We start from the raw sequence: 27,048 nt of genomic DNA on the forward strand, positions 1-27,048 counted from the left end.
ATGGATATATATATATCTCACCTTAGTTGCAGACAATGCTTTCACAGATTCATTATGTGGTACTTCAAACTAGCATCAAAGGTTTGTACTGCAGTTTGTTGGACATACTTGTCCAAGGGACAGAATACACATGGAAACTTCACTCCCATCCACACCTGATGAACCACTTATCACATTGTTCTTCCATTTCAGGACACAGAATCAATCGGGCAAAGAGTGAAGCATTGCTGATGACCAAACACACCAGTAAACAAATCAACAGCAATACCCATTCAAGGAAGCAACTAAGGATATCAGGTATGTAGGGATTCTTCTCAACACTATCAGGATCAACATGTTCAGGACAGCTTATCCTCTCTTATGTCAAAGACCAAGACTGATTTTCTCAAAAGGATATTATTCCATCTTTTATTTTGGGATAATACGCAAACTGTAAAACGGTGATGGCTCCGAGGAAAAAAATTCATCTTTGCCATGTTTCAACTAAAATCTCCTCAACATACACAGTATCCAATTGACGATTTAGTAAAACATTTTATATGGCACGACTACTGGACATTTCCCAATTATGTGCAGGTGGTTTAAGACTTCCTCATATGCGATCACACTATGAAGTCCATAAATTATCTCAAATTGCATACATTAGTTAACCTACCACAAACGAACCGGAGTCGGTATTGCTTGAGAGACATTTGCGGCAACCTACGTTCGCCAGACTAGATGTCCTATACAGCAGGAGTAAGCCCCCACAAGAATTCAAAAACTCAATAATATGTGCCCTGCTCCCATCATGGCAGTCAATATGTAGATCCCTGAAAATTCACGCACAAAAGGATTGGAATTACTAATATGGCAAAACTCAGCACTTCTTACTGAAGAATGCACATTACATAGGTCACTCTAGAAAAAGCAAGGCATTTTCTCACTGAGGCACATGCTGAGGAATGGTCAGATCAAGTCACAGGACTCACTACAGCATCAATGTGCAGTATACTCAATAACTGTAGTACTTACTATTGTTGCACTGCCTACAAAACCAACTACTCACAACGGAGCACATCTTACCATATTGTTCTTCCTCACCCAGCTAACCTCATATGTCGATACAAAAAGATAGCATATGGCCTTTATTGAACTATAATTAGAGAATACCACGAAAATTGTTAGACACTGAACAAGGCGTAACCGTCCGAGCTGCTGTCCCTGCATGATTGAGATTTACGAGAAGCCCTGTGTGAAATTGAACTTCTTCAAAGTGATGTAAAGATGGCACTGGTAAACTCAGAGGATGCACATGGTCTTCCACACTCTGTTGGAGATGCCAACTACCAGGCTGCTATGTTGTTCATATAGTGTGGTTGTGCACAGCGTTGAACTTGTATTGGAAAATAATCTGGGACTTCCTACGGAATTTAAGCAACCTGACAAGAACACCTAGTGCCTCTCAAAGCACTTTTACATTCATGACATGTCTGATTTTTGTTTTGTTTGATCTGTTCATTAAGTTTTCATGGTACAGTTACAAGTCAAATGTAGGCACATTAAAAATACAAGGGTGTTAATATCGGACTGAACATCAGGACAAGAGACATGTGGAAGAGCAAGTCACAAATAGTTTTGTACATGCACCCCTGAAGGTCCAGAAAGTACTGGTGTATACGGCACAACACAAGGACGAGAGGTGTCCCGCAAGGCAGATAAGTGGGTTGTCGTGCTGTCTGCAACATCCCATGGCAATGACATCAAACATTTTAAATCTGGGAATCCCCAAGGTGGAGCCAGGCATCCCCGGCGTTGATGGGGCCGTTGTGGAGATTAGGCAAGCTAATGCCCAGAGTTGCAGAGTGGGACCCCAGGTGAGAATAGGCACCGAGGTGAGAATTGTCGAGTCCGCTGAACCTGGTCCAAGACCCTGCCGTGTCGGGAATTGAACCCTGGTCTCAGGCCGACTTCTGCTCCCGGGTCTGCCGCCTCTAACCAGTGAGCCACACCACTCCACTAAGACATAGTAGGGAAACATGTAGGGTATGGTTGCAGTATTTTAAATGATACTAATTTATGGCACTTGTGCTAGACATGATAAGTTTACAGACTATGATTTACAGATATTCAACTTTCCAAAAGCCATAAGAGTTATAATCAGACATATGTCAACACCATTTCACAGGTCTGCATGTGGACCATGTGTATTTTATCTTCCTTTTGCCAAAGCATTCTAGTTTAGCGCTGCCTACATTCAAAGACAGCTGGTTTTTGTTAAAGAAAGTTCCTTATCTGCACCATCCTGTTTTGGAGACCTTTGAGGTATGATCAAAATGCATAATATAGTCTACATACAGGAGTCATGCACATAATGGCAAAATCTCAGTAGAGAGGTGGATTGTAGGACTCCCCAAAGCAGGTCAATCTCAACAAGAAATAGGATGAAAAGGAGTGGGGGCCGAGAGATCTCCATGATGTACTTCCCCTGTATCCTCTAAACTATGTGTTGGAGCACCTTTCTTATCGGGGTATGTTGTTTAGCAGTTAGGGTTCGGTGGGTGTTGAAAGTAAAACTCAAATCTGCTTATGCAGAGTAAAGAAACTGCAGACACAAGCAGTTGAGAGAGAAGTTCCCCAGTCACTGCCTAAATAGGAAATCTGGACTTTAATACAGAAGACTTGGACCACATACTAGACCAAAGAAGAGGAATGAGGCAACAAGGTTAAAGGTTTTGTGGCTCACTGCTTGAAGCAGGCATTCATTACTTGGTTTATGATCGATTTTGAAAGAGAGATTCAAAGGAATCACTGTTTCCCATTTAGGTAGAACATTCCTCAACAATATTGGCTGGTGATATTGATTATTTTCATAGCTTTGTGGAGCATGAAAAGCGTTTTGAATCTGCTAGGTAGGCAAGGACAAGCGATTCCACAGGAAAACCGCACATTCTTCTTCAGGTCTGAATTTGCCACCTTCCAACTGAGCATAGGTGTCAGTTCTGCCAACTCATTGACCTCTTCAAGCAGTGTGGGGTGATAGTTTATTAGAAAGTGCATGCCTGTTTAAAAATGATCAACTCAGGGTGCACGTGGCTTTGTCCAACACTGGCTCAGGTGCAGCTCAATCTACTAGAAATAAATACAGTAACTGAGGGAAACATATGTCCAGATGTAAAATCCATGCGTGCCTTCGTTGCTACGGCCTATTTGGTGGCTCAGATAGACTTGGCTAGGCATTTGGAAAGGGGAACAAGCCCCCACACTTAAGGAATGGGTTAAAATGTATTATTAGAAAGAAAGAAAAAGAGATTTGTGGGAACCTAGGAGATAAGTCTAAGGACTAGTAGTATAGTAGTTCTAGAATATGTGTCAATCATTAGTTAGTCACCCCAAGCCAAGATCCCAGATACATTAAGGATTTTTAATATAAATCCTTTACAGCACAGGGGGGAAGAGTAGAATTCTAACAGTGTTCTAGGCAACTAATTAGTCGCCACAGCATAATGTAATATCCCTGGGGCAGTGTTCAAGGGAAGAGGAGAAATGCTTTGGTAGTTGGGGAAGTGGTTGGGCACGGCAGAGAAGTGTAATGATGTGGGGGTGGGGTGTTAACTAGGGCAAAAAAATGGCTGCATTACATGAGAGACAAATATTTATATTGATTTATGGCATGACCTGTTCAATACAACTTTTATCAATTAATGTAAAAAACTGAACTGGAGGGTGAAGCAATCCAAGGTGTAAGTCGCATTGACTTCTCAACAAACTGCACCCAAAGATCACCCTATTTTTGATAGACTTCATTGGAAATCTTACTACAGAACTTCTCAAAGAACAATCAAATGCATGCTCATAACCTTTGTGGAGATTAAATTACATCCCAAAGTAGCAATTTTATTCTTAGCTATAATTTGCCCTTTAATGTAATTGAGTGAGCCCGCCACCAAGGTGGGATGAGGTCTGAATCAATAAGATACCAAAAATTCAGAAACCACTTTGAACCAACATTCCTAAGTACACATCTCACTTTGGGGTGCAGGTGTTAAGGTTATTGCTAGCATTTTGGAAATCGTCTGTCCAGTATAACTGCTACTTAGTCTTTACCAGGCGAGGTTACTGTGTTCCAGGAAGGGACACTGCTTTCTACTCCTCTTTGTGATTGCTCTAATTGTCTTTGAAAGCTCTTTGCGCCGAGAACGACGTTTCAACAGATGAAGTGGTCCTTTATTTCGGTGCTGGCACGTAGAAGAGATTTTGGTACAATTTTGATGAGGGTCAAAGCCCATTATTGCCCATCAAGTGCATCAATCTTGGTAAATTGTGGACCAATCAGCCCTTGTTCATATCACAAGGGTAGAAGTTGATGAAGCGAGATTGTGAAATAAAATGTGTTTTGTCTCGCTGAGTTATACTTCCATAATGAATTAATAATATTAATAAATTTATGCCTGATTTGTATTAATTCAACCTAGTTTAATATGCACTTTCATGAACATATGGGGATTAACATTATGTGCTCTTTGTTGCATTTGAGGGTACGTTTAACTAATAAATTAACTTTGTCTTTTCGTTTTGTCAATATTAATTGCGGCTGTTTAAATAATAGCATGTGCTTATTTTTAAATGTGCTTTTGTCTATGTTGTGTCTTTGTGAGGCAGAGACTCGTGGAGAATCCTGAGGCTCGTGTGAAGAAGGTCTTTATATTTGCTGCTTTTTCGTGCTCGAAGCTAGTTAACATAGACTAATGGGTTAACATTAGTAAAGGGGGTGGGTAACAGAATGATTTTCATTACTCAAATTAATTTATGTTTTGTGTTTCCTTGCATACTAGTTTTTCGGTAAAGAGGCCCGAGGCCTAGCTTTAAGATGGATGTTTGGAATCCTGTCATGATGAGCCGAGCACAGCAAAAGAATGAAAAAAGAATTTGTCACGTTCATAATCATCAGTAAACAAAACGTGTGGAACTGTGCAGGATGTGCTCCGTGTTGTATTATTTTCAAGGGCAGGATACGGAAGAAAAGCCAAGCTGAGGAAGCAACAAACTGTTGTTCAATAAATTGTTGCAAAGGACCTCGGAAGCTAATGTCACTTGTAGACAATAAACAAGGAAGTTATAGAAAAGCACGTTTTCGGTGTGAAGAAGCAATGACTTCGTGTGGACTGACGGCTGTAAGCCAATCAAATCGTTGGATGTCTTTAAAAAAGTATTTTTTAGCTAGTTTTAGATAGAGAAAAGGTATAAAACTTGGCCCCTTGGGAGGAGCTTTGCTGGCTCGTTCTTGATTCCTGAAGGGCGTGAGATGCTGACGGACTTTTGACTCACGTAAGAGAAACTAGGACTAATGTCTTTTAGGTTCTAATAAGTTTAGACAGGGAAATAGGGTTTAGGGAATGAGAATACTTTCTGCTTAAATACTTTACATGGTGATTCGTTTTGAACTGACAGACTCCTCTCACCTCCTTACATCGCTGGGCATTTTGGACACGGGAGACGCTGTTCCAGACCGCTGTGTGCCGCCCCTGCTCGCCGGACCCGCTTCGCGGGTCCCGCTTCGCGGAGACACAGTGGCTATCACTGCACAAAGGGGCTTGACTTCACCGGCAGGGCTGCGAGGGTAGAGCGGAGGACTCCATAGACCAGGAGTCCCCGCGCGCCCGTTAACAGCTGGGCTCCTCTCCCTGCCGGACTCGCCCCCAACGCGGGAGAACAGAAAAGGCAGCAGAGCTTTCCCTCCTTGGATTCCTCTCACCTCCTTACATCGCTGGGCATTTTGGACACGGGAGACGCTGTTCCAGACCGCTGTGTGCCGCCCCTGCTCGCCGGACCCGCTTCGCGGGTCCCGCTTCGCGGAGACACAGCGGCTATCACTGCACAAAGGGGCTTGACTTCACCGGCAGGGCTGCGAGGGTAGAGCGGAGGACTCCATAGACCAGGAGTCCCCGCGTGCCCGTTAACAGCTGGGCTCCTCTCCCTGCCGGACCCGCCCCCAACGCGGGAGAACAGAAAAGGCAGCAGAGCTTCCCCTCCTTGGATTCCTCTCACCTCCTTACATCGCTGGGCATTTTGGACACGGGAGACGCTGTTCCAGACCGCTGTGTGCCGCCCCTGCTCGCCGGACCCGCTTCGCGGGTCCCGCTTCGCGGAGACACAGCGGCTATCACTGCACAAAGGGGCTTGACTTCACCGGCAGGGCTGCGAGGGTAGAGCGGAGGACTCCATAGACCAGGAGTCCCCGCGTGCCCGTTAACAGCTGGGCTCCTCTCCCTGCCGGACCCGCCCCCAACGCGGGAGAACAGAAAAGGCAGCAGAGCTTTCCCTCCTTGGATTCCTCTCACCTCCTTACATCGCTGGGCATTTTGGACACGGGAGACGCTGTTCCAGACCGCTGTGTGCCGCCCCTGCTCGCCGGACCCGCTTCGCGGGTCCCGCTTCGCGGAGACACAGCGGCTATCACTGCACAAAGGGGCTTGACTTCACCGGCAGGGCTGCGAGGGTAGAGCGGAGGACTCCATAGACCAGGAGTCCCCGCGCGCCCGTTAACAGCTGGGCTCCTCTCCCTGCCGGACCCGCCCCCTCGGGGTAATCAGCCATCCTATAAAGTAAAGGCAACAACCCCGCTGCGCGGGAGCGCGCGGGAGGGCGCCGGGAGAAGCCCGGGACAAGGGCGGGACCGTTTGAGGCCGTTCGAGGTCTAAGAGGACTGGCCTGGCCCACCCCCCTTGGCTTTTTCCACGGCTATTGTGCCCGGACCTTGAGCATAGTGAGTACCATACATAAACCGTAACTGTCACACAATATGTGTACTCGGGGGAGCCGCAGTAAGACTGCGCTGGGATTAACCAAGCCAAATGGCACCTTGGACGATTTCCTTGTAAAAACAAATTTTGCTATTGATGCCGAAATCACAAAAATGCAGAAGAGGGTTTCAATGGAGTTAGATGCCGCACGCAGACTTTCCCAAACATTTGCTAACTCTAAAAAATCTTCCCTGGGAAACATTGTGACTGCTGCATCTCCCCAACAGGCGGCACGTCCCCCTCCTTTGTTGACTCTCGCCGATGTTCATCACTCCCCTCCTTCTTCCTCTCCACCACTATTAGATTCTTCATTCATCTTCTCACCCATGACCGTCAAACCTAGTGAGGGTGAACCACCTACCGAACAGAGAAACTCTATCACCTTGCCGGCCATAACTGCCCCTTCCTTCTCTGTAGCAAAAAGTACAAACCCAGGTCGCCAAACCCTGAAGAAGAAAAACAATGTAAAATCTGCCTATGCTCGTAAGAAAGCCAAAGTTGCAAGGCAGCAGTTTTTCAACCATAGAAGACCTCTACACAACGCAGGGGATCCTAAACAAACACCACCCCCAGCTATCCACCAAATAGGGGGCGATAGCAACCTTACTACTGCCCCCGCGGCAGAGAATCCTACTATCCTTGTAGATAACCCAACACTGGGAGGGCTAAACGAGACAGGGAGGGACAAGGATAAAGCGGGTGATGATGGAGACTTTCTCCAGACAGTCTGGGTCACTTTAAAACAACTATTGACACCTTTCGAACTCAGACTGTCACGTATTGAGAATCACCTACTTGAAATGGACAAAACGTTAGTATCCCTGGCCACGCTTAGCCTAAAACAGCTGGAAGCAATACATCCCCATATCAATGAGAGCCCACCTCTGGCTAGAAATGTTGGTATCCAATCTGCTCCAGCCTCTAACATTGGCACTAAAGCAGCTACAGCGCCCAAGGAGGTTCATCCCGCCCCTTTGATTCTGCCTGCACCTTTACCCCCCCCCCCCCCGTTATCCAAACCTACTCCGATCCCCAAACCTAGGACACTTGTAAATGTCACTGCCAACCCTCCAAAAATAGAGGAAAAACCCCCTAAAAAACATCTCCAGCCCAAACCCCCTTCTAGAGCCGAGCAGAAGGCGAATAATCCCATCACTCCTCTCTTAGAGCGCACACCAAAATTATACCCGAATCACCAGAACTTTCGCGGAGGCTATATTGATCTCCCCCCTGAGGCTGGGCCCTACATGGTTATCTTGGCAGGGGTACCTCCGCTTGCCCCTGATATTGTTGAAACCCAGTGGTCCTTAAAAAACAAAGTGATCCACTGGTTGAACACCAATAGGCAGATTCCTCACACCAACAGGAGTAGGGTACTAATGGTCAGGAGAGTCCCTTGGGTGGGCCGTACCCACAAATCGATACCAGGAGACTGCATCGTGGTGTCATTTGCGGACCCTCATACAGCCCATCTTATCACCACATGGGACCCTTACGTGACCGAACAAACCATTGTCACCAAACCCCTAACCTTTTTCTACCCTCCAAAACAGCTAGCAGAGCATCCTGGGGCTTGGACCACAATCCACAACCATAGATGGAAGGGTCAGGGGCAGGGATGGCAACCCACCAATAATTGGTGGGAAGGTGCACCCATCATGAATAGGTTTGGATGCTTAGATCAGGTGGATTGACTGGGAACAGTCGATCAAACACCCCGATCAAGTGATCAAAACCACGCAATGATTGCCAGTAATAGTAATACATCGCTACCCATTGTTAAGAACTCGACCCATTTGATGGTGGTCCCCACCCTCTTCTGCCCAGCACCCGCTCCCTGTGCGAGTCATACAACACCTAGACAGGGCACATTTCCAAGACCAGGTAGAGGTAATAGAGAGTGAGGGCCATATACATCAGGTAGATAGTGAACCGAAACACTCACTATTATCCTGGAATGTAGCAGGACTGGGCAATAAGATCAAGCATACACCCTGGTTAGAGACCGTCCAGAAGCATGGCATACTTTGCCTGCAAGAAACTTGGCTTGTAGAAGAAAGGCACATCATGGGGTATCGAACATTCCATACACCGGCTGCTCCCGCCACTCAGGGCCGCAATAAAGGGGGTTTGTGTATATACGTGTCGAATGTGGGGGATATAAAAGTGTATAATTTCCACTCTGACCAATATTTTCAAATTCTTTCCTTTAAATGGGGCACCACACAAAAGGTCATACTGGTGAACTTCTATAATAATATGCCATTAAATGAAATGGAACCCATTTTAAATAAAATGTTAAATCGCATCCATAAAGTGAGGGATCAAACCGTGGGAGACCATACAGTCATCTGGGTGGGAGACTCTAATTGTGCAGTCTGCCCACTTTCTGAGTTAGGTTTGTGCGGCCTTGCAGATCGTGAGGAGGACGGCCCTTTTCACTTCTCACACACCAAGCTGGGGTCTCTCCTTAACAGTATTATGTTTACTTTTGACCTCACCTTCGTTAACCAGGCATGCTCTCCCCCAGTTCCCTTTGCCCCAACATATAATGGAAGAGGTTGTGAAACCACAATTGACTTTGCACTGATATCCCCCATCCCGCCCAACTTTATAACCTCTTGGGAGATAGGCGATGATCCAATGAGTGACCACTACCCTATTACCTTTGGGGTTAGGCTCCCAGTGGAGAAACCAAAGGAATCTAGTGGCCCACTGTATCCATTGGAGGTCACTTTAACAAAGATAAACGGCTATGTGCTTAAGTGGGTCACAAAAAGAAGGGGAAACGTGCATCCGGGTGGTTTGATTCTAGGTGCACAGCTGCCTTAAAGAACTTGAAGAAAGTTTTAAACGCCATCCCGAAAAATAGGGTCCAAATCTCTGAGGCTAGACGAGAGTACAAGAGAGAAATTAACCTCCGGAAAACAACCATGAAAAAGGAGGCCTGGGAAGCACTGGGAGAAGCTGCCAGGAATAAGGACACTAACCTTTTCTGGAAAGTGATAAGATCAGTACACAACGCAAAACATACTGATAATTGCATAGATGTAGCAATTACAGCAGAGCTCTGGGTTGAACATTACGGGAAACTCTACACCAACATACAGGGGAACAACATGAATCAACAAAAGGCACTTTCATCCTCGTACAATTTTACGCGAGATCATCAGTCAAGCGATCCCCCAGTTTCGCCGTATCCAATTGACTTGGTCTTCACCACCCTAGAAGTCGAAAATGCAATCAGGGAAAGCCCTTCAGGGAAAGCTCCTGGTCCGGATCACACACCAGTGGATGCCTATAAAACAAACTTGGAATTTTGGGCTCCGCTCCTAACGAACGTTTTGAATATGGGAAACAAATGCGGCTTAATTAAGACCTGGTCAGATGCCATTGTGGTCCCCATCTTTAAAAAGGGAAACAGGGACGATCCGGCTTGCTACCGTCCCATATCTTTACTAGACGGCCTCATGAAAATTGCAGGAAGGATCGTCCTAAAGAGGATTCAGCACTGGGAGACAGAAAATAAGGTTATTTCGGAACTCCAATATGGATTCCGAAAGGGACTGGGCACCCAGGAGCAATGTTTAAATCTGTCCTTATTAATGTCCAAATATATTGAGGCCAAAAAAGGGGACCTGTTTGTTACATTTGTTGACCTTAGCTCAGCATTTGACTGTGTGGATCATCTGCAGCTCTGGTCAACACTGGAGCGCATTGGGGTGGATCCCACCATAGTGGTATTTATCAAAGAACTTTATAGAGATGCTGGTGCCAGGGTGAGGTTCGGGATCCAGGGGCAATGTACACAGAAATTTCCCATAAATAGAGGGGTTAGGCAAGGTTGTATACTCGCGCCCCTTCTATTTAGTTTTTATATTAATTCTGTTGTAGACCATTTAACAAATCTCCAGAATGACTATCCAGCTGTCAATGGTAGGCCTGTACCCATCCTATTATACGCCGATGATGCGGCTATTATGTCTAGGACTAGGGTAGGGTTGCAGAGAGCGGTAAGAGAATTCTCGTCTTACATGGGGAAAAGAAATTTGAAAGTGAACACCTCAAAAACTTTCTCCATGCCGTGCACCCAAAAGAGTAAAAGGCCACAATGTTCGATATACCTTGACGAGCAAAGAATCGAGACCACAGACACTTTTTGTTATCTGGGTGTTGTCTTTGAGAGAAAAGGAGCCTGGAAACATGCAGTATCGGCTAGGAGGCTTGCCTTTACCCGTGCTATTGGTGCCCTGAGAACTTTTGCAGCGAAAATTGGGGGCAAACCGACTGCTGAGATGATACAGATTTACCAAGCAAAGTGTGTAGCGACAGTCACTTATGGAGCAGGCTTATGGGGCTTTGAAGACGTGTCCTCACTCCAGATTTGTGAGAATCTTTTCATTCGTTACTTATTGGGGGTGAGTAAATCTACTTCAACTTTTATCACTCACATTGAGACTGGCCTCAAATACCTTAGCGACTCCATAAAGCTGTCACCGTGTTTGCTTTGGCACAAAATTTGGACTACCAGGGAATGCCAACTTAACAGAGAACTCATCACGGACTGCAGGAACCTGGAGGCCGCATCCAAAATAAAATGGTTGCGTCATGTCCGGTTGATGTTCGCCAAGATTGGTTGTCCTGAATACTATGATGACCCAGAGTCCCTAGAAAATCTGTCTAGGTCGTCCCTCAAAAAACTCTTAATTACCCACCTGGAAGGTGTTAGATGGGATGTAGAGAAACTCAAAAATACCATCTTGAGCTACCAAAGAATCACTCCCACTGAAGGTTTGCAATTGTACCTCAGGACCGAAACTGCACCTTATCCTCGCATGCTTCTCACCAGGCTGCGCCTTGGCACCTTTTTCCGTATGGTCACTCTCCCAAAACAAAATGATTGGACTGCCCCGAACCTAATTTGCCCATGCGATGATCACTCATCACAAAGTAACATCCATATTATGTTCTTTTGCAATCTGTATTCTGCCCCAAGGAAATTGTACCTATTACCTCTTTTAAAACACTGGGGCATAAGAACATGCAAAGACGCCTACTATAAATTACTTTTGTTAGATGAGGTGTATGTCATCTTTGTCGTTTCTCGTTTTTTAATGTCAGTGATGAAATATAGAAATTCCATGATGTAACCCTTACATGTTTTAACTTTTTCATACGTTTTTACATGAGGTCTACTGCCGTAATTTCAATCATTGACTTTTATCATTTGGAAAACTGTTTTATAGAGTCTCAAAAAATTTCGTTGGGGATAACTTTTTAAACTTGATGTATAAAATGTACTTGTATGCTTTTATGATTTTACCAAACAAATCGAATAAAGCTAAATTTGAAACTGACAGACTAATGTGCCTTTACTTAATAAAATGATTGCTTAAAAATGCTGAATAAAAAGATTACTAAAAATAAAATGCTCTTTATTTGAAAATAAAGTTAATAAAATAGATTTTTAAATGACAAGCTGGTCTTGATTATTTATAGTCTAATTACCATTAGTTAATCCATTGCCTAGGTGACTTAATTAAATGTTTTCATTTATAATCATGAAGATGATAAACTGCAGTTGTATATAAATGTAAATAGTTCTATGAATAGTTCTGATTAATTAGGTCACATGATTCAGTTGGCCAATTCATGTCTCAGTCATTTATGGGCCTTGTGAAGAGTTTATGATTAATGGCGAGTATCATGGTGTAGGGTTGTGTTTATGAGACAGAATTTCTTTAGGCCCGCTGGATCAATTTTCTGGTAGCAGAGTTAAGGTTACTATGGTAACTAACATGCTACATATAGATACACAGGATACATGTTTAACACATGTTATGTTGGTTCAGTTGTTATATGTAGTCGAAAAGGTTTTTTCCAGCAGTGTGAAAATTCCTGGTTAAGTTGCCGGCAGAGTAATGTAGCAGGTGAAGTTACACAGTTCATTTGTTCTGTTTCAAATTAGTGATATTATATCACTAGTGTTGTGGTCGTACAGCACAAGTTTAGGGATTCTAGGTATGACAGGTTGTATGTATAGTGAGGATTGTCTATGAAATCGTAGCTTTGAGTATAGGGACTAGGAGCCTGTTTTAAAACTCGCTGTGAAAAAAGTATTAGGATTTTTCCAAGCTTGAGTGAAGGGTAAGGAAGCGTCGTCTATTCTTACTGCCAATTGAGGATTTCTATTGGAAGGTTAAAGTCCTGCCGAAGATTTCGTGTATACATGATCAGGGTTTTTCGTTTGAATGTGTATAAATGATTTCGTGAAAATAGCGTCGTCTATTTCACGAGAGTGAGTACTCGTATGATTCATAAAAACTATCACTTTGTTAAGCGAAACAGACAAATGGTTTGTTTTTCTGTAGTTACTAACTGAAATTCATTGAAAGAAATTGTTTTAAAATGGCGCTGTGAAAATATTTTGTAAAGGAGGGGTGAGTTTGCGGAGCGGGGACAGCGAAACTGCAGCGGCAGTATACGTCATAGGGTTCGCGCTGCGATTGGTTGACATACGTCACAGCAAGCGCACCGATTGGTTCACGTGACTGAAACAAGCTATCAGCAGATTGGTCCTTTCTGAAAACAGTACTTCTATTGGTTGAGCAAGGTAGTGACGTAGCTTAACTTGATTGGCTCGCTGGTGAGTTTCGCGCACGGATTGGCTAGAGTAGCGGAACAACAAAGAAATACTTACGATCTTTTCTAAATTAAGCGGAATAGTTTTAAATCATGAGTTATTGGTACGGAAAGGAGGAAAAGAAGCCTTCATGGTTTCAAAAATGTAAAAATATATTTAGCCCCGATAAGAAAATTGAAACGCGTGGTGGAAAATTACTTCATAAGTACAAAACACCCGCAGCATATATGGAAGGTGAATACGATTATCATACAGACTGCTAGCCTCTTGACTATTCTCTGTCTGATATATTTTGTGCTTAAACTGGGCAGAGACTGCTAGTCATTTGACTATTCTCTGTCTGGTAGACCCACTTGTTTATGCCCATCCACGATACTCTCTTTTTAGGATATTGTAAAATTTAATTCTTTTTAAAAAAAAAATAGTTTAAATAGATCAATTTTAATATGATATTTTTAAGTCTTGAATTGAAAATTGAGTCATGAATTGTAAATAATATGCTTTTTTATCTGTCCTTGACTGTAATTGATTGTCAATTGATTTGTATTTTTAAAATGTTTCTGCTTTTATGAGTGAATGCTCGAATAAATCATATTTGACTTGACTTGATTATCATACTATCCTTTGGTTTAAAAATTGGATGCAATATACCAAAGAGGATGGTGTATTAGCGTGGCCAGAAGATGGGTCATTTAATGTTAAAGTTTTGAAAAACTTGAGAGAAAAAATGATGGCTCTTATGCCAAAGTCTAGACCTACTCAATTTGAGGCTTTAGTTGAACGGGAAATTGAAATGATGGAACTTGAACGAGAGAACAGAGGTATATCAAGAGGCCCGAAATTAGACATAAATAGGGAAACTCATCAAGATAGAGTGCGTCGTTGGAGAAAGGCAGACATGTATGATGGTCTGTACCCAGTAAGAGAAATGGTTATTGAAACACAAGGTCAAAAGGATTCCCGAAAAAGAGGTCATCTTGATGAAGAATTAGATGATGCTGTTTTAGAAGAAATTTTTATTACAAATCGTAATAATCCACCACCCTATCAGCCAAGTTGTTCACAGTCTACCCTGAGAGTTTCCTTAGGAACTTCTCCTAGTGCACCTCCTAGAGAGTCTAATGAAAATTCACCCAGATTTTTAAGATTACCTGAAAAAGTAGGGTCAAGAAGTAACTCTAATACTCCAAGAGAAAACAGAAATTATCCAGAGATTCCAAAGCAGAGAAATGAATTTCCGAGGAATGAAAAGAGAGCAGAGGGACTTGAGGATATACCAAATATTTCAGAATATTTAAGAGCTAAAGAGAAATTAATACAGCAATTAACAAAAGGGATGGAAGCAGTAACAGTACCAGTAACAATTGGTCCTGTTGTAAAAGTTTTTGAGCAAGGAGAAAATAGACACCGTCTGTTCCATTAAATGCGGAAATTCAGAAAGAGGCTGAAAAATTGTATTCAGAATTATCAGAAATACATCGAGAAAAAACAATGCCAGATATAACTTTTAATCAAAGTTTGTCAAATGGTCAGATACCATCTGTTGCAGGATCCGATTCTGGTTCTGCAGAAAAGAGCATGAATAAGACAGATTTAACACAGACTCCATTAATCCCACAAGTTCCTGAATCTAAACAACTTGATGTTTCAAAATTAAAAGCAGATTTGGAAGAATTAATTATTGGCACAGTTGGAAATGACTGTTTAAAGCAATATCAGGATGATGAATTGTTATTTATTTGTAAGAGCATTCAATGGAAAACGAAGAATAAATATGATCAATTTGAAGTGGCTGCTGAATTAGATATAGATTTGAGTAGACAGAAACAATTGCAAGAACATTACAGAGTGGATTTTTCTGAAAAAGACATTGAAAACCTGAATACCACAGGTAGAATTACCCATGTAAAAGAATTAATTGTATTTCTGAAACGATTAGGCAAATTAAGTAAATGGAGAGTGAAATGGACTAAGAAAAGAGAAGAAGAAAAAAGAGAAAGAGGGGAAGTTGTTACAACTGAGTTTCCTATGAGGGAAATAGCTGGCGGAGGTTATGTTCATGTCCCAAGGACAAGGCAGGACATTTTACTCTTTACAAATGATTTTTCTCGGCTGAGAGAAAAGCCAGTAGAATGGTATCGTCAGGTAGACAGATTCATTAAAGTTTCAAAAGTTCTGTGGATTGATCTTGATGGATTCTTCGACATTGTTGTCCCATCAGATCTTTGGACAGAATGCAAATTTTCTGTAGGTTGGCCAAAAGAAGAACCAGCTCGAAATAAAAAAACAGGTGCTCCTTCAGCTGATGTCATGGATTTCTATGACAAGGTAATTGTGTGGCTGAAAAACAAGCTTCCTCCAAAAGAAGTAGATTGGGTTAAAATTGACGGAACAAATCAAGAACCAAAAGAGTCAGTACATTCATTTTATGCAAGATTACTGCTGGCATTTAAACAATACAGTGGTTACGAAAAATTAAGTGAAAAGGATATGAGCCATTTTATATACAGATTTGTATATGGCTTGAGACCTGAAATTGGTGAGATGATTAGAAACGGAATTGTCGGCTGGCAATCACTTACAGTTGATGACATCCTGTGAAAAGCAAAATACTGCAGTGATGAGATAGATGGGTAGCAGAAAAAGCTTAAGGAAAGCTTAAGGAAAAAGCAATGTGGGCACAAGTGAAGGTAGCAGAACAACAAATAGCAACCGTAGAAAATAAAAGTGTTCAGCAATATCAAGGCAAGTTTAAGGGGAACTTCACCAAACCGAAATTTAATGTAAATATTGAAGAGCTTAAGCAGACGCTCCCATGTTTTAATTGCGTCGAATTTGGACACTGGAAACGTGAGTGTAAGAATCCGCCCAGAAATTTTAAAAACTCACCATTAAATCCACAGATGCAGAGTGAGATAAATCAGCAGCAACAGCTACAGCGACAGTTAAATGAGATAAGTCAGCAGCAACAGCTACAGCGACAGTTAGTGAATCAGCAGAGCCAATTGAATCAGCAGAGTCAAAATCCACATTGTGTGAATGCGCAAAGGTTCAGTCCTGAGACGGGATTCTGCGGAGGTGACCAGGTAAATAGATCACAGAGTGAATGTGTCAAATGTTTCTCAACAATTTTGGTTAAAGGAAAATGAAGGCAGTGATTCAGAGGATTACTCATGACCGTGCCTGAGAGAGGAAGAAGGGTGTGTGCTTGGAGCCACTCTTGAGGTAGATCAGTCAGGTCTATTTGTAAATGGTAAAGTGAATGATGTAGAAATCACTTTTCTTGTGGATACTGGTGCTACCCGTTCTACTGTTAGATCAGTGGAAATTGAAAACCTTCCTCTCTCTGGTGTATCCATCCAAGTAGTAGGTGTAGCAAATCAACAGATTAAAACGGATTTAACAGAACCAGTTAATATTGAGATTGGAAATTACAAAGATAAACACAGATTTGTAGTCTGTAATAGCAGTCCAGTTAACCCGTTAGGGAGGGACATTTTGTGTAAGATGAACTGCAAGATATATTGCTCACCGGATGGTATTGAGCTACAAACTTTAGAAGAAGATGGTCTGTACAAATTAACAATGTTAATGGTTGAAGAGGAAAATAGATTGTTTCCTGCTTTTGATAAAAACAATTTGCCTGAAGAACTGAAAGAGGGAGTTAATCCAAAAATTTGGGATTTAACTGGAGATGAAATGGGTTTAATGTAACATGTAGACCCAGTGCAAATTACTGTAAAGCAAGGAATAGATTTTCCAAACATTCCTCAGTACAAAATGAAAGCGGAAACTATTGAGGGTGTCATTCCTGTGATTGAGAAATTCATAAAACAGGGTGTTTTAAAAGAAATTGAGAGCAGCCCATGTAATTCACCAATTATGGGAATCAAAAGGCCAAACTGAACTTACAGAATAGTTCAGGACCTGAGAAAGGTTAATCTAATAGTTGTTCCCTGTTGCCCAGTTGTACCAAACCCAGCGGTAATTCTATATCAGATTCCGCATGATGCAGAACGGTACACGGTCATAGACCTGTGTAATGCCTTCTTTACGGTTCCACTGCATCCAGAGAGCCAACAAATGTTTGCGTTCAGATTCTAAGATCGTATCTTAGCATGGTGTTGTATCCCTCAAGGGTATACTGAGAGTCCATCTATCTTTAATCAGTTTTTAAAGAAATCTTTGGAAGATTTAGATTTGCCTGGAAAATCAACATTAGTCCAGTACATTGATTATCTTCTTGTGGCTGCAAAAACACAAGAAAATTGTGTTACAGACACCATTACACTTTTGAATCGTTTGGCAGATGAAGGACATAAAGTGTCACCTGCAAAATTACAGTTTTGCAAACAAGAAGTAAAATACCTTGGTCACAGAATTGCAAAGGGAATCAGACAAGTGACAGTGGAGAGAATAAAAATGATTCGAGCAATACAACCTCCAACAACACAGAGACAGGTCAGAATGTTTCTAGGAATGGTAGGTTATTGTCGTCAATGGATTAGTGTATTTTCAGTAATTGCGAAACCACTACAAAGGCTGACAAAAGTAGACATAAAAGACCCGATTACTTTGACAAAAACTGAGTTAGAGGCTTTTGAGCAGCTAAAGAAAAGTCTGTGTGAAGCTCCAGCATTGGGGATGCCAGACTATGATAAGGAATTTGAGCTGTATTGCAGTGAAAGGGAAGGTTGTGCATTATCAGTTCTGATTCAGAGACATGGAAAACTGAGAAAGCCAATAGCTTACTTCTTAGCTGTTCTTGATCCTGTTGCAAAAGCATTGCCAGGTTACTTAAAAGCAGTGGCTGCAACAAGTGTAAGCCTTGAGCAAAGTGAAGGAATCATAATCGGGTTCCCTGTGAAAGTGTATGTACCTCATTCGGTTGAAACTCTTCTTACCAGAAGCAAGATACAACACTTATCGAGTAACAGATTGACCAAATATGAAAAGGTTATTCTGGGATCAGATAATGTCTCGATTGCAAGATGTGTGAATTTAAACCCTTCCACATTATTGCCTGATGGTGTTGTTACTGAAATCAAAAACGAAACTGATGTTGATCACGAGTGCTTGGATGTTTTGGAATACTGTACCAAACCTAGAAAAGACATAAAAGATGTGCCCTTGCCAGAGTCAGACATTGTTTACTTTGTTGATGGCTCATGCTTAAGAACAGATGAGGGCATTCTGAGAGCAGCATATTCAGTCTGCACAGTTGCGGAAGTAGTTGAAGGTTCAACTCTTGAAGGAATTCGTTCAGCTCAAGTGGCAGAATTAATTGCTTTAATTCGTGCATGTGAAAGAGCAAAAGGGAAAAAGGTCACCATAGTAACTGATAGTCAGTATGGATATGGCGTAGTCCATGACTATGGCCAGCTATGGCTCAAAGAGGTTATTTGACTTCTGCGGGAACACCGATCAGGAATGCAAAATTGATCAAAAGACTGATTGATGGCATTCAATTACCAGAAAAGATTGCTGTTGTGAAATGCGCGGCTCATAAAAGAGGTGAAGAATATTTTACTAAAGGTAATTCTTTTGCAGATGAAATTGCACGTTACTGTGTGAAAAACAATTTTTCAATTAATCGGGAAAAAGACAATGATCATATTCTGAACTCTCTCATGCTAATATCTGTAGTTGAAACATGGCAGGGAGTGAAAGATCTACAAGATGAGGCGGATGATGAGGAGACAAACACATGGCTGAAAGAAGGTTGCAGACAGAGGGAGGAAGATGAGATTTGGGTTTACAAAGATGACAGACCAGTGATGCCAAATTGCATGATTGCTGACATGGCACGGATGTACCATGGTCCAGGGCATTTAGGAAGAGACTCTATGATAAGAATGTTCAGGCAGACATAGTATAATCCAAAATTTAGGATCATTGCAGAATCACTTTGCTAGAGATGTTTGATCTGCAGGCAAATCAATCCAAACAGAAAAACAGTTGTGAGCATGGGAACCATAGGACGGGAGGGTGGCCCTTTTACCAGGTTGCAGATGGATTTCATTGACAAGCCACCCCACAATAAACTAAGATATGTCCTTGTGATTGTCTGTCTGTTTTCAAGGTGGGTGGAAGCGTTCCCAACTCGTCACAATGACTCAGTTACTGTGGCAAAATTGCTTTTAAGGGAGATCATACCGAGGTATGGATTTACAGTCACTGTTGAAAGTGATCGTGGCACACATTTTGACAACAGATTGCTAAAATTGATTTGTGAAGCCTTGGACATAAAACAAAAGCTACACTGTGCATACAGACCAGAAGCACTTCCACTTGTCTTGATGTCATTGAAAAGCACACCAGATAAAAAGACAGGTTTAAACCCGCATGATATACTCATGGGGAGAGTAATGGGACAAGCATTTATACCAGTTGGAAAAATTTTAAGCATTAATGAAAGTGCAATTATGGAATATTGCAAAAAATGTATCTGACGTGGTGACTTCTGTATTCAATTAGGTGGGAACTGATGTGATTTCAAAAGAAAAAGAGCAAGCTCATGATCTGTTACCAGGTGACTGGGTGAGGGCAAAAGTTCATCGAAGAAGGAACTGTTTAGTACCCAGGTGGCAGAAAGCAAGACAGGTGATACTAGTCACAACAAATGCAGTTAAATGCAAAGGTTTGAAAAGGTGGGTGCATGCAAGTCATACTATTCGTGTACCACCTCCTGATAATCCTGATGAGGATAGTGACGACACAACTACTGATTCAGACTCTGAAGAAGAACCTGAGAATCCAGATTCTGAAGATCGACAAGAAGGTCGACATCTGGAAGATTCAGATGCGGATCAGGCACTGAATAAAAAAAAGATCTAGAAATTGTGATTCTAGATTCAGAAAATGATGAAAATGTTCTAGAAAAAGAATCAGATAAAGAATCTGAATCAAGAGGAAAACAAGATCAGGAGAGTATTGAAAAGCAGATTGAAAGCTCTGAAAACAGGAACAAGAATTCTGAAACTGGGAAGTTAGAAGTAATTCCTGAAGAAGAAGAAGACGAATTACCAAGTACCAGCTATAAGGATGATGTTCCTAATGGAGTGAAGCTGCCGAGTAAAGAAGATCCTAGACATAAATTTGAAATCTCTGAAACAGATTCGGATGAGAGTGATGAAGACTCTGAAATAAGAAAATTAAGAAAAGGGACTTGGAAAGCTGAATGTAACAAAACTGAGCCTAAGAAGAAACTCTTAAGAAAAGGAGATAATTGGCCAAGAGAAAATCTAAAATTCAAACTGGTAAACAAGTCAAAGGAACAGATTAATGAGATATCAAGTCAAAAGGTGACTCTGAAAAGAAAAGTCAAGCAGGAAACAAAATTGAAGTAATTAGCAGTAGGGGAAATAGGCCATTAAAGCCAAATCAAAAGTACAAGTCCCCTGAATGGACTTATATTATAATCCCACCAGTAGTGGAAATCAGTAGTAGTAGTCAGGAAGATTTGGAAGAAACCAGTGACATTGATTAGAATAGTTTTCTTTAGGTTGAGATTTATTTTTGGCATAAGGCTGAAGAAATTGTGTTAGGTGATACAAGGTCGAAGAAATTGTGTTAGCTGAACAAAAAAAAAAAACACATTGATGTAAGACGCAAGGTCGAAGAAAAGCTGTTAGAGGGTTACCCCAAAAACATTTTTTAAAGGGTAGTGTTGAGTTCACCCCCACGCCACTGACCAGGTTTTTGCCGAAATTGTGCATGCTGGGAATTGCAGTTCTGTGGACTAAATTGGAGCTGCTCAGGTGTGCCTACAGCATTAGGGGGAGGAGCAAGGAGTGCAGTCACGTATTTCAAGCAGGAGGAGCAACACAGGGAAAGGACACAGTATTGGGCGCTGACGAAGGTCTGTTGACCGAAATGCATTCGCCGCTGCTGGCGTCATCCTGAATAAAGCTAGCTGTTCCTTCAAAACTCCCCTCCGGCCTATGTCTTCTTTGGTGAGAAGAAACCCGTCATATATATTGCGCCGGCCAGAAGCGCAATCCAGAAGGCCCTGCCACGTGGAAGAGACTCTACTCCAATTCTGGCGTTCCGCTGTCCCAGCGTACACTGAAGTTGAGGGATCAACAGGAGTCGGAGCCCGCCAGATACATGATGCTGATGTGCAAGGAAGGAGGTATTTCATCTCCATCAGCAGTCCGCCTCGCATTTGGCAGCTACTTCGTTATTTTCAGCATCGATGTAATGGCCATGGCAGTAGTGAGGGGACAAAGAGGAATGACTGCGATATTGGGGGCGATGTGAACAGCCCCTTCCGACTCACCTGTGACAAGCACGGACCCATTGTCGAGTTCACCCCCACGCCACTGACCAGGTTTTTGCCGAAATTGTGCATGCTGGGAATTGCAGTTCTGTGGACTAAATTGGAGCTCCTCAGGTGTGCCTACAGCATTAGGGTGAGGAGCAAGGAGTGCAGTCACGTATTTCAAGCAGGAGGAGCAACACAGGGAAAGGACACAGTATTGGGCGCTGACGAAGGTCTGTTGACCGAAATGCATTCGCCGCTGCTGGCATCATCCTGAATAAAGCTAGCTGTTCCTTCAAAACTCCCCTCCGGCCTATGTCTTCTTTGGTGAGAAGAAACCCGTCATATATATTGCGCCGGCCAGAAGCGCAATCCAGAAGGCCCTGCCACGTGGAAGAGGCTCGACTCCAATTCTGGCGTTCCGCTGTCCCAGCGTACACTGAAGTTGAGGGATCAACAGGAGTCGGAGCCCGCCAGATACATGATGCTGATGTGCGAGGAAGGAGCTATTTCATCTCCATCAGCAGTCCGCCTCGCATTTGGCAGCTACTTCGTTATTTTCAGCATCGATGTAATGGCCATGGCAGTAGTGAGGGGACAAAGAGGAATGACTGCGATATTGGGGGCGATGTGAACAGCCCCTTCCGACTCACCTGTGACCAGCACGGACCCATTGTCGAGTTCACCCCCACGCCACTGACCAGGTTTTTGCCGAAATTGTGCATGCTGGGAATTGCAGTTCTGAGGACTAAATTGGAGCTGCTCAGGTGTGCCTACAGCATTAGGGGGAGAAGCAAGGAGTGCAGTCACGTATTTCAAGCAGGAGGAGCAACACAGGGAAAGGACACAGTATTGGGCGCTGACGAAGGTCTGTTGACCGAAATGCATTCGCCGCTGCTGGCATCATCCTGAATAAAGCTAGCTGTTCCTTCAAAACTCCCCTCCGGCCTATGTCTTCTTTGGTGAGAAGAAACCCGATATATATATATATATATGCTATTTTTAAAATTTTTGAATTTGATTTGAGTAAAAACTTTGTAAAAAAAAAAAAAAAGGATGCCTAACACTGACAATTCTAGGTGTGCTATTTTTAAAAGATGCTGTAAAATGTCTATTTGTATGATCCTAATAATCTTGGTCTGGTTAATTTTGGCAGTCATCTTTCCTTTTGGCATAGATAAAGAGGATTATAAAATTAACATGACAAGCAAAGCTGAAATTAAACAAGCTGTTCATGATGTTGAAGGTAAAACTAATAGAGTTCTTGAGCACAAACCAGAGATCCACCAAGATAGATCTGTTGGTGATTTTTCTACTAATTCTTTTTCAAGACTCTTGTCTGAATATGTAAAAGTCATGGATGTGAAGGATTGCTACGTCTGTGTGAAGCTTTCTGCTTCAGTTTCAGAGGGGGTTAAGTATAACATGCTTCCTGTTACTTATGGCATTACATGCAGTGTTATAGCTAGCTTGTTTTATCAAACAGGTCGTCTGGAGTACTATTACTCAGATTACGACGAAATCTTTGCTAATCTCAAAGTTGTAAATAGCTTAAACAAAGTTAGACCTGCTAAACAGATGAGGGAATTCTTTTTGGTAACTAATGAACTTACCTATGAATATGCTTACAAAAACAATTTAACATGCAAAATGAGAGATGAGGAAAAATCTTTCCGGAAATTGGTTGAGGAGAGAAGGGCGATTTATTAGAGAAATGAGATGCTGAAACAGACTAAATCCAGATTTTAGCAACTCGAGGATGAGAAGCTCAATGGTGGAAATAGTTATGCTGCTATTCACATAGATGATCCTGTTAGTGGAAAATTCTGTATTAGAAGAGATAATAGGTTTTATGATAATTATTTTGTGGGAGCTAGTCAATGTGAGGATACTTATCGCATCATAGGGGGATGGGGATTTAAAGGTGGCAAAGATCCAATTTTTCCTGGAATTTATTTTGTTTGTGGGAACAAAGCTTACTTTAGCCTCCCAGACCATTGGTATGGGACGTGCTACCTTGGTTTCGTTTTTCCAAAAATCTTTCATGTGGACAGAAATGCTGAAGGTTCATTCGAAATTGGCAAACACCTGAACAGATACAGGAGATAAAGTTTTTCTGAGATCATGGGTGATATATTTGGTGCAATAATTCCTATGGTGGGAATAACCCTGAATGCAATCAAAATTAGAAAGGTTTCCACAATTGTAGATAGGTTGCCCACAGACACTGCAAGTGGTTTTCAATTAGTTAACACTGAACTTGTCGCCACGAGAAGCATGGTTATGCAGAACCGTCTTGCATTAGACATTCTGCTAGCAAAAGAGGGAGGAGTTTGCGGGATTTTACATGTCCAGCATTGCTGCACTTATATCCCAGATAAGAGCCAGAATATTGAGATGCTTATCAAAAACATCACTGAATTTCATTCGGAATTAAAACCCATAGAAAATGACAATTTTTCAGAACGTTTGAGCAAAAGGATTGAGGCAATTGGGAAATGGTTTAGAGAAATTGGCAGTTCAATCATTGGCAAAGTGCTTTATCCTGTAATAATCATAGTTATAGTGACACTTTTGCTAAAAATTAGTTGCATGATTCACAAGAGAAAGAAGCATGTGAGGGAAAAAAGAAGGATTTACAAACTCAAAAAGGCACAAGAGAAGGAGATAGAAATGGAAGAGTTTCGTAGAGCTCAATATGAGAGCTCCAGACAAACTGCTGAGACAGGGGTTTAGAATTACTAATATAGAGAGTGTTTAAAATATGTTGTCTTCAAAAGTTAAAATTTTGGGTATTGTTTGGTGATTTAGAAATCACCAGATGAGGGAGTTGATGTAGCGAGATTGTGAAATAAAATGTATTTTGTCTCGCTGAGTTATACTTCCATAATGAATTAATAAGTTTATGCATGATTTGTATTAATTCAACCTAGTTTAATATGCACTTTCATGAACTTATGGGGATTAACATTATGTGCTCTTTGTTGCATTTGCAAGGACGTTTAAATAATAAATTAACTTTGTCTTTTCGTTTTGTCAATATTAATTGCGGCTGTTTAAATAATAGCATGTGCTTATTTTTAAATGTGCTTTCGTCTATGTTGTGTCTTTGTGTGGCAGAGACTCGTGGAGAATCCTGAGGCTCGTGTGAAGAAGGTCTTTATATTTGCTGCTTTTTCCTGCTCGAAGCTAGTTAACATAGACTAATGGGTTAACATTAGTAAAGGGGGTGGGTAACAGAATGATTTTCATTACTCAAATTAATTTATGTTTTGTGTTTCCTTGCATACTAGTTTTTCGGTAAAGAGGCCTGAGGCCTAGCTTTAAGATGGATGTTTGGAATCCTGTCATGATGAGCCGAGCACAGCAAAAGAATGAAAAAAGAATTTGTCACGTTCATAATCATCAGTAAACAAAACGTGTGGAACTGTGCAGGATGTGCTCCGTGTTTTATTATTTTCCAAGGACAGGATATGGCAGAAAAGCCAAGCTGAGGAAGCAACAAACTGTTGTTCAATAAATTGTTGCAAAGGACCTCGGAAGCTAATGTCACTTGTAGACAATAAACAAAGAAGTTCTAGAAAAGCACGTTTTCGGTGTGAAGAGGCAATGACTTCGTGTGGACTGACGGCTGTCAGCTAATCAAATCATTGGATGTCTTTAAAAAAGTATTTTTTAGCTAGTTTTAGATAGAGAAAAGGTATAAAACTTGGCCCCTTGGGAGGAGCTTTGCTGGCTCGTTCTTGATTCCTGAAGGGCGTGAGATGCTGACAGGCTTTTGACTCAGGTAAGAGAAACTAGGACTAATGTCTTTTCTTTTAGGTTCTAATAATTTTGACAGGGAAATAGGGTTTAGGGAATGAGAATACTTTCTGCTTAAATAGTTTACATGCTGATTCGCTTTGAACTGACAGACTAATGGGCCTTTACTTAATAAAATGATTGCTTAAAAATGCTGAATAAAAAGATTACTAAAAATAAAACGCTCTTTATTTGAAAATAAAGTTAATAAAATAGATTTTTAAATGACAAGCTGGTCTTGATTATTTAGAGTCTAGTTTCCATTAGTTAATCCATTGCCTAGGTGACTTAATTGAATGTTTTCATTTATAATCATGAAGATGATAAACTGCAGTTGTATATAAATGTAAATAGTTCTATGAATAGTTCCGATTAATTAGGTCACATGATTCAGTTGGCCAATTCATGTCTCAGTCAATTATGGGCCTTGTGAAGATTTTATGATTAATGGGGAGTATCATGGTGTAGGGTTGTGTTTATGAGACAGAATTTCTTTAGGCCCGCTGGATCAAAGGCAATGGCTACACATTCCCCCTCTTCTGTGAGCACAACAGATAAAGTTGATACTGTAGTGTTCTATCTGTCTCCTCGGATTCACACAGTTGACTGCGTGAACGCTGAACCTCTTCCTTTGCTAATGATGTATTGGTCTACACCTCAGACATGGATACGGGACAGCTAGAGTACAAGGCATTTAAAGCACATTTGACCACTTGTATTGGTCGGGCACTAAGGACGACAGATTGATGCTACATATGCACTTATCATCTAACACCTGGCTGTTCAGTATGTTTAGCAGTTGTTCCATTAAATCATTTTTACAGATACAATTAAGTCCACAGCAGCAGAATCTCCTTGGTTATCTTCAGATAAAGGATTCATTTATAAATCCAAGAGAGTGTTATGGTCTGACATAGCAAACTGGCTGTTTGAGGTTCTTTATGGTCGCCCCCCCACTTAAGTTAACATTCGTTTATGGTGCGGTCATTCAGAACCAAGACGATAGAATGCCCAACTGGGGGAGAAAATTAGCAAATTGGTTATAGGTATGATTCATAAGACACACATTACAAAGTTTAAGCTACATCACTGTCAACAGTGTTCGACTTCTACAACACCCTGGCAAGAATAGTGATGTGGCAAGGGACACAACATCTAGTGAAAGCCAGCCAATGATTAGAGAACCCCACGCGTTAGGAGTCCTTGTTTGCATTTTGCCCAGCACTGCATCCCCTCTGGGGGCCCTCTCTTTACTAAGTCAAGAGCTTCTACTGACTTCCTAATTATTTTTGACCCATTATGTATAATGTTGGGGTACTTATACAGAATTAAGGAAGCAATAGTTATGGAATTGGTTGTGAAGTTGCTAGTACTCTGTTTTGGAAAAATAAGTACCACCCCTATGCACCAGCCTGTATTCTAAGAAATGTTGAAAACAGATCACTTTTTGATTTAATTTACAAAGACTGATATACAACTGAACCAACAATTTCAGAGCATGCTGCGCAGGTTTTTAGTTGATGATTTTAGAGAGTTTGGAATAGAAGGAAATTCCTCTT

At 41.7% G+C, this 27,048-nt stretch overlaps 1 protein-coding gene across 1 annotated transcript in view; it reads right to left on the bottom strand.

Moving 5' to 3' along the window:
• The window catches only part of PPP2R3B (protein phosphatase 2 regulatory subunit B''beta), a 392,957-nt gene that overhangs the window by 364,642 nt on the left and 1,267 nt on the right, over positions 1–27,048 (bottom strand). The window lies entirely within an intron of this gene.

This window comes from Lissotriton vulgaris, chromosome 8, assembly GCF_964263255.1.
Source record: "Lissotriton vulgaris chromosome 8, aLisVul1.2, whole genome shotgun sequence".
Taxonomy (NCBI): Eukaryota; Metazoa; Chordata; class Amphibia; order Caudata; family Salamandridae; genus Lissotriton; species Lissotriton vulgaris.